This window comes from Dendropsophus ebraccatus, chromosome 3 (assembly GCF_027789765.1).
Source record: "Dendropsophus ebraccatus isolate aDenEbr1 chromosome 3, aDenEbr1.pat, whole genome shotgun sequence".
In the NCBI taxonomy this organism is placed as follows: Eukaryota; Metazoa; Chordata; class Amphibia; order Anura; family Hylidae; genus Dendropsophus; species Dendropsophus ebraccatus.
The window spans coordinates 9,815,260-9,829,253 of record NC_091456.1 but is presented as its reverse complement, the minus strand read 5'-3'; the positions used below and the strand labels follow the sequence as shown (position 1 = coordinate 9,829,253).

General features: G+C 44.2%; 1 protein-coding gene across 1 annotated transcript in view; it reads left to right on the top strand.

Moving 5' to 3' along the window:
- The window catches only part of HIP1R (huntingtin interacting protein 1 related), a 74,107-nt gene that overhangs the window by 9,596 nt on the left and 50,517 nt on the right, over nucleotides 1-13,994 (top strand). The gene's annotated exons all lie outside the window — the stretch shown is intronic.

Genomic DNA, 13,994 nt, shown 5'->3' with positions numbered 1-13,994 from the left:
CAAAAAATAAAAAGCCATGGCTTTTTTTTTTTTTGGGTGGTGGTCCAGGATTTTAGGGCAGTGTGAAGCCGTTCTTAAACAGATGACACTGTAGGAATGCTGGGGGTGAGTGTGCATTGTATTGTGGAGCATTTGGATGCTGTGTCCTTATGGACCGGAGATGATCTCACCTGGTACTGCTGCCTCTCTGTATACTAATAATTCATATATACAAATCCCAAATAAGTCTTGGCATTGCTTATGCACATTGCTTTCTTACGCATGCAGGTAGTCTATAAATTATTACTTCATCTTAATTGGTTATAAAACACGCTATTACAACAGCAGCTTGGCTCTCATCTGCAGAACCCAGAGGTCTGTTATCTGACTATGGGGAGTTCACAGGGAGTTGCATTGTCTCTGCTGTCAGTCCTTTCTATAGGATCACATTATTTTGGCAAATGTACTATGCGGTCGCCAGTTTTCTGCTTGGGTGGGGCTTTTCTCATAATTACTCAATTCAGTTATCAGTAAATCAGGGTTGCGTTGTTTTTATCCCTATATTTGAAGATTGAAGAGGTATTCCTGATAATGATTCAATCCAATTTGTGTTAGGTTGTGTTACGTATTTGTAAATTACCTCTGTTTAAGTAAATTTAAGACTTTCAGTACTTATCTGTGTGTCTTGCAGGAAGTGGTGTATCCTTTCCAATTTGACAGTGCTCTCTGCTGCCATCTCTGTCCATGTCAGGAACTGTCAAGACCAGTAGCAAATCCCCATAGAAAACCTCTCCTGCTTTGGACAGTTCCTGACATGGACAGAGGTGGCAGCAGAGAGCACTGTGTCAGACTGGAAAGAATACGCCACTTCCTGCAGGACATACAGCAGCTAGGTACTGGAAGACTAGAAGTAATTTACTAACCTGTGTAACTTTGATACCAGTTGACTTTTGTTTTTTTTCCCCTCTGAAATACCCATTCAAACATGTAAATAAAATTAATTAGTATATATTAATATCTGTAAGTTACGGATCCGCTCCCCCTCTTGTGGATGTGTGAATGAGTCCTTAGTGTTGATACTTTGATCCCTTCCCTTCTGTGTGCCTGGTGTTATAGATTTTACTGTGCGCTGTGTTTTGGGGAATATTTAGGCGAGGGCAGGAATAATGGCGTGCCCCGAGGTGCTGAAGGTTAAGCAATTATTACCCGCTGTGATTAGACGCCTTTGTTTATCCTGTGGAGGTGACTGGATGCCAGGGTGTAGGTGGCTGCTGTCCTTCCAGTGACTTTTGGTTCCTGATAATGTGCCGCTCTCCTGCTATAGCCCTTTGGGGTTAGGCTGTCCGTATGTGTACCAATAGTTATCCGTCTTACCATTAGTTAACTATTAACAATTCCATAACCGGTATAGGCATTGATTTTATATCATCTTGCCCTTTTACTATTTACTATTCCTTCTTAGGGATTGTGTACATGGTATGGGGGCTGCACCTATAGATAGAACAGCTCCATTTGTGGCATGTAATGGAGTATAAGGCCGCTTTTTATTTTCTGTGGTTTTTCAGAACCTCTGTATGAAATTGAAGACTTGAGGTGAAATAATACTACTAATAATATATATATATATATATATATATATATATATATATATATATATTATAATATATATATATATATATATATATATATATATATATATATATATTATAATATATACAGTGGTGCCTTGGATTACGAGCATAATTCGTTCCGGGACCGTGCTTGTAATCCAAATCCACTCTTAAACCAAAGCAAATTTTCACATAAGAAATCACAGAAATGCAGACAATTGGTTCCACACTCCAAAAATAATTTATTATTCTGAATAACATGTAAAACTAATGAAACAAACATTCAGAAGCAGCAGAATATGTGATGATATAGGTTACTGTACAGTAATGGAGAGGATGGGAAACACAAGGGCGGACAGACTGCAGGGAGCATGAAGGAATAAGCAGTACATATGTGGGTACAGTATAGCAGCGCTCTCTGTCCGGGGAGAGAAGGGTTACAGCTATGAAGAGATTACCTCCACAGTCCTGTCCCCTGATGTAAGCCCCAGCCTGAAGTGGATCTGCTATGATTTGGAAGGTGAGGGAGACCTTCTGGGTCAGAGTACAGGGCTGTAGACCCCGCTATGCAGACCATGCCCCTCCTCCATGCGCGCTCCCACAGTACAGGGAGCTCTTAAACCAAAGCAATGCTCTTAAACCAAGTCATAATTTTGAAAAACTGTGAGCTCTTATATCAAAACGCTCTTAAACCAAGTTACTCGTAAACCAAGGTACCACTGTATATATAATTTATTTTATTTTTTTTTTAAAGCACCCTTGATCCCAGGGCGCTATACAAGCATAAGGGGTGAGAGACAGGAATCAACACATCACATGAATAAAGTATATGGTAGACTGGTACATATGGAGTGAGGAGCCTGCCCGCAAGGGCTTATAAGGTTAGGGTAAGAAGACGGTAGGTGAGTGGACAGCAGTGTCAGACTGGACTGGAGGATCCTCTGTTGGGCCCCCAGCTTTAGAACCTACACTCACACTTACTAACATGTTTTTTTTTCTCACTGGTTCTTCACTGGTGGGCCCCCAGGATAATTTCCTCTGATGGGCCCCAGATACCCCAGTACGACACTGGTGGGCAGGTTGTAATTAAGTGTGGTGCAGAATTATTATAGGTTGGGGCCTAGTTAAGAGATGGGTTTTTAGGTTGCTTTTAAAGGTCTTGGTGGTAGAATGGGGCTGGATGTATTGGGGTAGACGGCTCCAGAGTTTGGTCGTGAAATATCTTGGAGGCGGTTGTGTGAGGTACGAACAAGCGGGGAGCACAAAGACTTCATTGGAGGGTTGGAGGTTGTGCGACACACGGTAGCGGGATATCAGGTCTAAGATATATGAAGAGGACAGGTTGTAGATGGTCTTGTATGTCATGGTCAGCAATTTACAATGAATTTGTTGGGCAATGGGAGCAAGTGATGTTATCGGCCAAAGGAAGAGTTGCATTAGCCGGACAGCAGAGTTACAGATGCACTGGTGGAGAGTGACTGTTAGATGGAAGGATATTAAAGGAGGATAAGTTGCTGTGAGAAGTGTCTGCCTACTGGGCTCATTCACAGAGGGAGACTGGCAGGTGTCAGAGTCTGCAGATCCTGAGGAGGCCGGAGGACATAGCTGCTCTCCAAATGGTTATTCAGTTGACATCCATCTAGTGCTTTGCTAGCATAAGAAATCGGAGCTCTGCCCTGTTCCCTGTGTTTATCTGATCTAGTCTGACAGGTATCTGGTATTTGTAATGCCTGCAGTGTGCACGTGAGCTCAGGTCACCGGTCATGTATATACCAGATGATGGCTCATAGCCCTCAGGCGGCATAAGTTGCCTATGTAAATGTTCTGTTAGTCATAGGTGCACAGTCATCATTGCAGAACCTGTACCTGCCTACTGTCTGGAGCCGCAAATCTAGAACATGATAGGTATGATTTGTAGTATACTATATGGGCCTTATTACACGGGACGATTATTGTGCAGATTATAGTTATATTGTTCGAATTTAAACTATTATCGGCTTGTGTAAGTGCAGGCTTAATTATTCGTTTGGTGCTGACACCAGAATCATTGTTAATCGTTCGCTGTAATTCTGCAATTCACTAATCGTTCACACATTCCACGTTGTTCCTTCATTTGCCGGGATCAGATGGAGTAACGATGATAACCAACTACTATTGTTCTCCGTAATATGGTGAACGTTTTCTCAAGCAATATTTCGCAAATGAGATAGATTAACATTAATCTGCAGGGGGGCCTGCCGAGACAGTCTTTAGATGGCCCATAGAAGTCAGTGGCGGTCTGTTGCTCCTAATGCGTGGAGCGATGGCCAACAGACCGTCACTATTGTCCTTTTAATTCAACATACTGAAAGACAACGATCGGCTGACATTGTGCATGTCTGCTGATCCATTGTCTATTAGCATTAGCTATGACACCAAACGATTATCGTGTAATAGGGTCTTTAGCTGTGACCCTAAAGGTTGGACGACCTCTCTCTGCACACATGGTGACATGTTTGTCCATAGTCATTGTATACGTCCTTATATTTACATCCGTTAAGAAAATATTAAAATTCTTGTTAATATTATAAACACCATCTTCAACCCCAGGAGCCACCAAGCACGAAGGTCACTATATACAGGAGCCACAAAGCCTGAAGGTCACTATATACAGAATGTAAAGGGATTTATTCCTCGCTGTGAGGATGTATTGTGTGACGCACGTCCTTATTAGCGATTGCTGCAAGTATTCCAACTATTTAATACCTGCTCGCCTGCGCAGCATTAACTATTTTTATAGCATTGCCGTGTTCACTTGTTGTGGAGCGTGAGGCTGATTCACCCTTATTATTCTTCCTATCAAACGTCAAGAGCTTAGTCCTATGTATTTTCAGGATAAAAAGTCATTTTTTATGAATAATAACCCTGCACCTTTGATAACTATTGGTTATATATTTCTTGCCAGAGCCATTTACACCTTATATTTCATTGGCTAGACAGGTTAAAGGAGACGTCCGGCCTCAGCAGACTTCTCGCAGGGTAGAGAGTAATGATGAAGTATTGTTTACCTCTCTCAGTGCCCGCGGTGAGTGGAGGGACCAGAAAGTGTGACGTGAGCACTTTCGTCTCCATTTTGCAATGTACAAAATTGCCTCTCAGCATATAGTGGGCTGCCTCTTATTACCAGAGAGCAAATCGTCTTTTGTTATGGATAACTAAGAATATTCACGTCACCCGAATATGAGCAAAAATCAGATCAGATCCTGTTCAGACAAAACCAGGAAACCCAAAGCTTCCAGTTCAGCACTATCTCCATTCCCACATGTGCTCTGCTCTGTTAGAATGGCTCAGACATGGGATTTGGGAATAGGGTTCGGCACTGTAAGCCAAGTCATGTGTGGTGTTAAACCATTATATGGGGTGGTAATAGGGGGCACCAGGTAAGCCGCGCTGTGGGGTTTCTGCAGCTTCGGTCCGGAAAATCACAAACTTATCCACAAGTATGTTTAACTTCTATGCTCTGTCTGGTACCAGAAAGTTATATAGATATGTAAAGTCTTCCAGTACTTATCAGCTGCTGTATGTCCTGCAGGAAGTAGTGCATTCTTTCTAGTCTGACACAGTGCTCTCTGCTGCCACCTCTATCTGTCAGGGACTGTCCGGAGCAATAGAAGTTTTCTATGGGGATTTGCTGCTCGGCACAGTTCCTGACATGGACAAAGGTGGCAGTAGAGAGCACTGTGTCAGACTGCAAAGAAGATACCACTACCTGCAGGACACACATCAGCTGATAATTACTGGAAGACTGGATGTTTTTAAATAGGTAATTTACTTCTATCTATAAAACTTTCTGGTGCCAGTAGATTTGAAAAATAAAAATCACCTTAGGACCCTATTAAATCATTAATACTTTTCTCATACTAAAAACTCTTGCAGTGCATACAGCAAATATATTCAAAGAGTCATTGGCCTCCGTTCAGGGGGTTAACCTTTGTTTGCTGGATAGAATAATACATACCTCTATTGTGTGCAATTCTATATTATTTTATTATTATTATTATTATTATTATTTTATTATTTTATTTATTTTATTATGGATTGTGACATGAAAGCAGTATACAGTAAATGTCAGTAGGGCCCCTTGGCTTTATAGTACTGTCCGCCTCCTATGTAGAAGAATGAGTTTATGGGCCCCCTCCGGCTCCTGGGCCCCGGTGCACCTGCAGCCTCTGCTGCCCCTATAGCTGTACCCTGGGAAGCCGCATATAACTTATTATTCTAGTGTAGTTTGTAATAACTTTCCGGAGTGCTAAGGCTCAGCTGTACATTCTATTTCCCTCATCCCCCACAGGTCCTGATTGTCTCTGAGCAGGTTTTGTGTGTCCGGTTACACAACTGTTCCCGTGCAGAACGCATCGCTTTATGGCTTTATTACTTGCTGTAACTAGATATATTACTATGTGGCCCAGCTGACTTTGCATCCTGTGCACTTGTGTTCCTAGGACATGAAGCTTATTTTATGAGGGTTATTAGCAGGTAGTTTAGCCAGGCATTTGTGTCACTGTGAACTGGAAGGTCTAGGTGGAAATGATTAACCCTCGCCTGACAGAACACAACTTGGTAGATGGGTTACTGATCCTTTAGGCATTTTATATGGTGTGATTGTCGTTTAAAAATGAAGCCTTTAACCTGTAGATCTTCATCTATCATATAAAGGTAATAGTAAACCTAATATTGTCATAAATAAGTCTTGTATAGCCCCAATGTTTTCTGCAGCACCCTATAATAATACAGATGCTTAAAGTGTACCTGTCGTTTTAAACATTTTTTTTTTTTTTTGCACAAATCAATAGTTCAGGCGATTTAAGGAAACTTTGCAGTTGGGTTTATTAGCCGAAAAATGCATTTTTATAATGAAAAAGCATTTTGAACCTCTCCCCGTCTTCATGGTTCTGTATGGAGAGGGGAGGAGTGGAGGGAGATGAGGCACCAAAATAGGACAACAAAGAGTTCATTTACAGCTACATCACCGGACTATCTCCTCTGAAGTCAGCACTGACTTCTCTGACCTCTGAATACTGGCTTTCCCACAGGTCCCGCTGTGTAATCCTTTGTTCTCTGCTCTCTGCAGCTGACTAATCTCCCCCCCCCCCCCCCCTCTCTCCATAGAACAGACAGGGGCACGTCTGATGCAACAAGTCGTGATTTCCTGATAAGCAGTGAATGAGAGGAGGGGGGGGGGGCTGGGGAAAGTCTTTTTGAATGCAGATAATGGCATATTTGTCTAATAAACCCAATTACAAAGTTTCTTAAAATCTGTTCTATTGATTTCTGCAAAAAAAAAAAAAAAAAAAATTAATACTTTAATAAACTCATTCCCATTCCACACCAGAGGATGTTAAACCTCTCTGAACGCTGATATCCTCACAATAAGCTGATACTTCCTGTCCTGTATCCTCCTCAGCACAGGAAGGGTTACATTGAAGAGAACATCCATAGATATGATTCCCCCCCCCCTTGCACACTTGAAGGGGAACCCCAGCTAAGCCCTGCAGGAAGTGGTGTACTCTCTCCAGTCAGACACAGTGCTCTCTGCTGCCACCTCTGTCCATGTCAGGAACTGTCCAGAGCAGGAGATGTTTTCTATGGGGATTTGCTGCTGCTCTGGACAGTTCCTGACATGGACAGAGGTGGCAGCAGAGCACTGTGTCAGACTGTAAGGAATATGCCACTTCCTGCAGGACATACACAGCTGATAAGTATGGGAAGTCTTAACATTTTTAAATAGAAGTAAATTACAAATATATCTAACTTTCTGAAACCAGTTGACTTGAAAGAAAAATAGTTTTGCCGGAGTACCCCTTTAATCATAGTGTAATGGTTAATTTTTCCTGTGGTGCCACTATCGGTGGTTTGGGTTTGCCCGGTTATAGCCAGGTCCTAATGAATGTAGTACGTAGACATTTTTACATCTGCATCCTTGTAAGTGTGGTGATTCAGTGTCACAGCTGTCATTTGAGGTCATAAGACCCATGGTCATGCCAGGACCTGCGGCTGTAATGCAGATGCCAACTTGTCGGAATTGTTTACCTGAAACCAGGCTGTAGCAGAGCGCTGGGGTTCAGGCCTTGGTGCATATGTTGGATTTGATATATGGTCCGGGTCCCATCTGACAATAGTCACCCCTTTCCTCTATTTGATCCGTGTATGTAATCTGCACAGTGTAGCAAACCGTAACAAGAGATTAGTTCACAGATTGTTTACTTGTCACTGTGTAAAGTTTTGCTGTTTCTGGATGAATAATGGATGTTTGTTACTCCTAGTATTTTCCCTTTCGTAGGTCACGGAGAAGGAATACAGCTGTAGGATAACAGTGACTGCGGGGAGCCGGCATCGGGCCATTAGGTCAACATTCTCATCCCCATGGCTACATTCCTGTTTCCTGAGCTGTGATCGCACTTCTCGCTGATCTAGTAGACTGGCATGGGGAACCTTCAGTCCTCCAGCTGTTGCTAAACTACAATTCCCATCAGGCCTGGACAGCCTTTGGCTGTCCAGGCCTGATGGGAATTGTAGTTTTGCAACAGCTGAAGGGCCAAAGGTTCCCCATGCCTGCAGTAAATGGACATTGCAGCCAGTTATACAATATTGAGAACACAAAGAAGCAAAGTTAGATGAGCCATAATAGTGTTTTTTTTTTTTTTACAGTGGTATATACAGTGCAGATAATAGAGATGACTGATTTGCCCGTCTCAACGAAGCAAAGAGGTTTTATTTGATCGGAAAGCGGCTTATGAGCCGCCCCTCTCCTTATCTTGTGCAGCAGAATAAAACTTATTCGGTTTTCTAAAGTTACTGCTTCAGCCGCGGCTAGAACTTGGCATGAGTTGCACAGTAGCTCTATACAGTGCTGTAGGGAACCATCTCAGCACAGTTTGTTCCCTGTCACTGTCTAAAATTGTTTTGTAGAAATCAATAGTACAGGCGATTTTAAGAACCTTTTGTAGTTGGGTTTATTAGCCAATAAATGCATTTTTATCATGAAAAAGCAGCATGAAGTTCTCCCCCCTTTCTTCATTTATCTCTATGGAGAGGGGAGGGGTGGGGGGAGATGGGGCACCAAAACAGGACAACAAAGAGATAATTTACAGCTACATCACCGGGCTATCTCCTCTGAAGTCAGCACTTACCTCAATACCGGCTTTCACACAGCTCCCGCTGTGTAATTCTTTGTTCTCTGCTGGGACTTGTACATTTCTTTGTGTAGCAGCGTTGTCCTTCCTGGTATTTGGAGCAGGAAGTAGTAAGATGATGCTGTGTGGACAGTAGCCAGTAATTACCGGTCGGCTGAATATAGTGCAGGATTATGTGGTTATAGTGTTTACTTAGACAGTGACTCCTGGCAGAGTGAGATGTGACCAGGCTGGTGAGTGAGGAGCCGGCCTGGATGAGTGACTACATTCCCAGAACGTTTCCTTCATTACCTTTGGGGAAAGGAAAAAAAATCCGGATCTTGCTGTAGATGCATGCTGCTTATGTTTATGCTCTCTGCTATGTATGTAACGTTATGACTGCCAGATCTGGGTGTATGTCTACATATTTGTTCATCATTTTCAGCTTTTTAGTGTTGACATTTAGGATCTTTTGATGATTTTTATTCAAAGGGGGGGGGGGGGGGGGGAATAGGTCCCCAGCCGTTCCCTTTTCCCTTCCTAACCACAATAGGTCTCTTTTAAGCGGGGCAAAAATACTGTGCAGAATGTCACAGGAACTTGATGTTACATGGCAGCAGGGCCCCCGGCTCCAAGGGGTCATTCACACGTCTGTAGAATTCTGTTCATACCCTGGCGATGTTCTGTGGACTGGACCTGGGAGCTCCCAGCACCAGGATTATTTATGATGACTGGAGCTCTTAAACAGTTTAAAAGTTTTCGCTAAAGTACTGACACAGCCGCACAGCTAGTGGCAAGGCAAGCACTGAAGCCTGCCCCTGCCCACTTTTCCCGGCTACATCTAGAGATCAGTGGGGGCACACAGACCCCAACGTGCATAAGGAGCTGAACAGATTGATATCTAGTATTGTTATAAATGTTCCAGGATAGCCTGTCATTTATTCTCTGCTTTCTGGGCTAAGTAATCAGTCTGACACTTTAAATTGGACTGGACAAGAGAGGGGGAAAAGTGCCCATGTTTTTGGAGCACTAGATAACCCTTTTAAACCGCTGCCCATTTTCGGAAATCTGTTCCGTTTTCTACATGTACAATTGAAGCCGTTTGGTGCACTGGAGGTGGGCGCAGCACCCCCAATTCACCCTCCCCTGGGTGAGGCGATTTGGCAGGGACCCAACTTGATTCAGAAGGTGCATGTTAAATGAGACCTGTCACCCCGGCTGCCGGTGTGAAGGCCACCCAACCCCCCGCTGGAGCCCCTTATACCTACCCCTTCCACGAAGTCCCAGACCCCGTCCCGCCACAGAGAAATCCCCGTCGGAAGCCGTGCACGCGCTGGCCAGAGATGAGTCCGACGCCCATAGAGAATGACTGGAGCAGTTATTCTCTATGGGTGTTGGACTCCTCTCGGATGAGCACGCGCACGGCTTTCGACAGGGATTTCATGGCTGCGGGACGTGGACCAGGACTTCGTGGGAGCGGTAAGTATAATGGGCTCCAGCGGGGGTCGGGCGGCCTTTACCCCAGCTGCCGGGGTAACAAGTCTCCTTTAACTAGGGGAGGAGATACCGGGGAGCTGGGCCGGCCTCCAGTGCACCAAAGTACTTCATTAGCATATAAAGAAACTGGAGCAGATATTTGCAAACGGGCAATGGTTTAAGAAACGAACCACACCATCAAAATCTGCTTGGTGGTGCCGCCCAGGTCACGTGAAAACATGTGTTTACAGCTTCTAGTGGTACATTGGCCTTAAACAGAATATATTTTAATCCCAGATGTAAAATGGAGTAAATGCCTTTAGTATACGTTACATACAGTATAGCCAGTTATAGTTATAAATGACATTTTTGTCAGTCAAACCCCCCTGATTTGTTCTCTGCCTCAGCTGTGTGGTGGGATAGTGTGCCTGTATGATAGAACGCTCAGTGCCTTTCAGCAGCTTATATAAAGGCAGTGGCGGCTCAGTACAACCCGTCCTCTGTTCTGCTGTGCATTTGGCCGGGCAGGGAATCTCTGAACTGATGCACTGTAAATGTACACTAGTGTTCAGTCACGCCGCCATTCTCCTTCTACTTTCACCCTTACATAATGGATGCCCTTGATGGATCGCAGTGTACACAAGCCCTAGTATGTATAACACAGATGTGGGCATTGTGCACTGTGCACTTCATACTTCAGGTGTCCTCACTCCTGACCGCTGTGTGTCTGCCATATTGAGGACTTTCTTTGCAGCTACACAGCCCTCATTTTAGTGGTGTTAGGTTTGTCTCCTTTGATTGTGTTAGATATTCCTGTGCGATTCTGCCTTGTAGTGACTGTATGAATATAGATCCTGCTGAGAAGTGGGAGTGACAGCATGGAATCTTGTCTTTTATGTTTAGTCTTCTCAACCAGCTTCATTTGTTGTGTGCAACTTTTTTTTTTTTTTTTTGTTTTGATTCTGGCCGATAATCGTTGGTGTAATAGTCCATGTTAAAAAGCAATGATCCTGTCGGCTGATCAACATCTTTCAACGCGTTGAATTAAAACGATCACAACAGCGACGGTCTTCTGCCCATCGACCCCGCATAATAGAAGCAGTGGCAGCAGACCGCTGGGACTTTAGTACGCCATTCAGAAGATCTAAAGCCCCTATTACACAGGGTTACATGGAGGAGCAAACAACGCGCTGTCAAGCTCCTCGTTCCCCGCTTGTTGCCGCTGCTGTTACACGCGTCTGCAGCAATCGGGTAAGTGCAGGGGAGGTGTGTGTGGGTGTGGACTATTACCTGCACTTGACGATTATCTGCCGAATGCAGCCAATAATTGCTCCGTGTAATAGGGCCTTAAGTAAGCACGGAACGAGGAGGAAGCGATTGCTGACCCGACAGGTCAGCACCTGCTTTCTCCTTACATTGTGCTATGTAATACAGCCTTAAAGGGGTTATCCAGCGCTACAAAAACTTTTCCCCTTCTTGTCTCCAGATTGGGTGGGGTTTGGAACTCGGTTCCATTAAAGTAAATGGAGCTTAATTGCAAACCACACCTGACCTGGAGACAAGAGAGGGGGGAAAAGTGGCCATGTTTTTGTAGCGTTGGATAACCCCTTTAAAGGCAGCAATTCTCACAATATAAACAGAGTGACAAGAAGACAAGATACAGGACAGGGAGGGAACAGGCCAAAAGCGAATAAAAAAAACAATTGATAGGAAAAAAACACCCTTCCATGATAGTCACTGGGCCCTGTGTGCAGGTGGCATATCTCCATCTCCATGCCTGATGTCCTATAAGGCCGGGCAGGGGAGTTGGCCTAGAGGGACATTTTAAGGGTCTTCTCATTTTCACTAAACAGCGTTTTGTTCCCTGAATTTAAATGAGTGGATGTTACAAAAGCCGTCTGTATGAAATGAGGTCAGGCCTGCTGTATCTGGGCTCATCCTTTGTGTGCTGAGTATTAAAAAGCAATATGGCTCGTAGAGGCTGTCAGTGGTTAACAAAAAAAATTAACTCTTATATCTCTGGATATATATTGAAGAGTATAAAATAATTACTTTTTAGTTACTCAGTGTCCTAAGGGAATGGGTCAGATTCGTGGTGAACTAATCCGTGCCTGCCAGCATGGGATTCTTGCTGTGAATTCCTGTTACCTGCACTGAAGAGTGTCAGCAAATGTCCAAGAGCAACGAATGAAGTATAAGGACTAGTTCTAAAGTGTCAGATCACATTTACCTTTTTATTATGGAAATCAATATTTATTGATTTCCTTGTTATTGCAAGGTATCCAGCAATAGATTGGGGAGGTGTAGGGGTAGGGGTATCTGATGAGGAAGAGGCAGGATGCTACAGAGGAAGATGTAGGGTAATCAGATAAGGAAGAGAAGGATACTACAGAGGGAGGTGTAGGGGAATCTGATGAGGAAGCGGAGGAAGCTACAGAGGGAGGTGTAGGGAAATCTGATGAGGAAGAGGCAGGATGCTACAGAGGAAGATGTAGGGTAATCAGATAAGGAAGAGAAGGATGCTACAGAGGGAGATGTAGGGGAATCTCATGAGGAAGAGGAGGATGCTACAGAGGGAGGTGTAGGGAAATCTGATGAGGAAGAGGCAGGATGCTACAAAGGAAGATGTAGGGTAATCAGATAAGGAAGAGAAGGATGCTACAGAGGGAGTTGTAGGGGAATCTCATGAGGAAGAGGAGGATGCTACAGAGGGAGCTGTAGGGAAATCTCATGAGAAAAGAGGAGGATGCTGCAGAGGGAGGTGTAGGGGAATCTCATGAGGAAGAGGAGGATGCTACAGAGGGAGCTGTAGGGAAATCTCATGAGAAAAGAGGAGGATGCTGCAGAGGGAGCTGTAGGGAAATCAGATGAGTAAGAGGAGGATGCTACAGAGAGGTTTAGGGAGATCTCATGAGGAAGACGCAGGATGCTACAGAGGGAGGTGTAGGGAAATCGGATGAGAAGAGGCAGGATGCTACAGAGGGAGGTGTAGGGGAATCTCATGAGGAAGAGGCAGGATGCTACAGAGGGGGGTGTAGGGAAATCTGATGAGAAAGGAGGATGCTGCAGAGGAAGATGTAGGGAAATCAGATGAGGAAGAGGCAGGATGCTACAGAGGAAGATGTAGGGAAATAAGATGAGGAAGAGGCAGGATGCTACAGAGGAAGGTGAAGGGAAATCCGATAAAGAAGAGGCAGGATGCTACAGAGGGAGGGGTATGGTAATCAGATGAGGAAGAGGCAGGATGCTACAGAGGGAGGTGTATGGTAATCAGATGAGGAAGAGGCAGGATGCTACAGAGGGAGGTGTAGGGGAATCTCATGAGGAAGAGGCAGGATGCTACAGAGGAAGATGTAGGGAAATCAGATGAGAAAAGAGGAGGATGCTACAGAGGAAGATGTAAAGGAATCTGATGAGGAAGAGGCAGGATGCTACAGAGGAAGGTGTAGGGGAATTTGATTAGGAAGAGACAGGAGACTACACAGGGAGGTGTAGGGAAATCTGATGAGGAAGAGGCAGGATGCTACAGAGGGAAATGGCAGTGCTCTGCTGACTACAGACATTACCTTTATGCTGCATGGTTTTATTGTAGAGATTACGATAATGGTATTAGGTTATTGCTGCATATTCCGTATCCGAATGTGTAGGTTCACTAAATGCTAATCTAAAAAAATGTTGCAACTAAATGATTAGATCATGCTATAAATTGCCTATTACGTAGTCCAGTATGTGCAAGCAAAACCAGTTTTCCTCCTCTTGCATTTAGCATTAGGTGTGG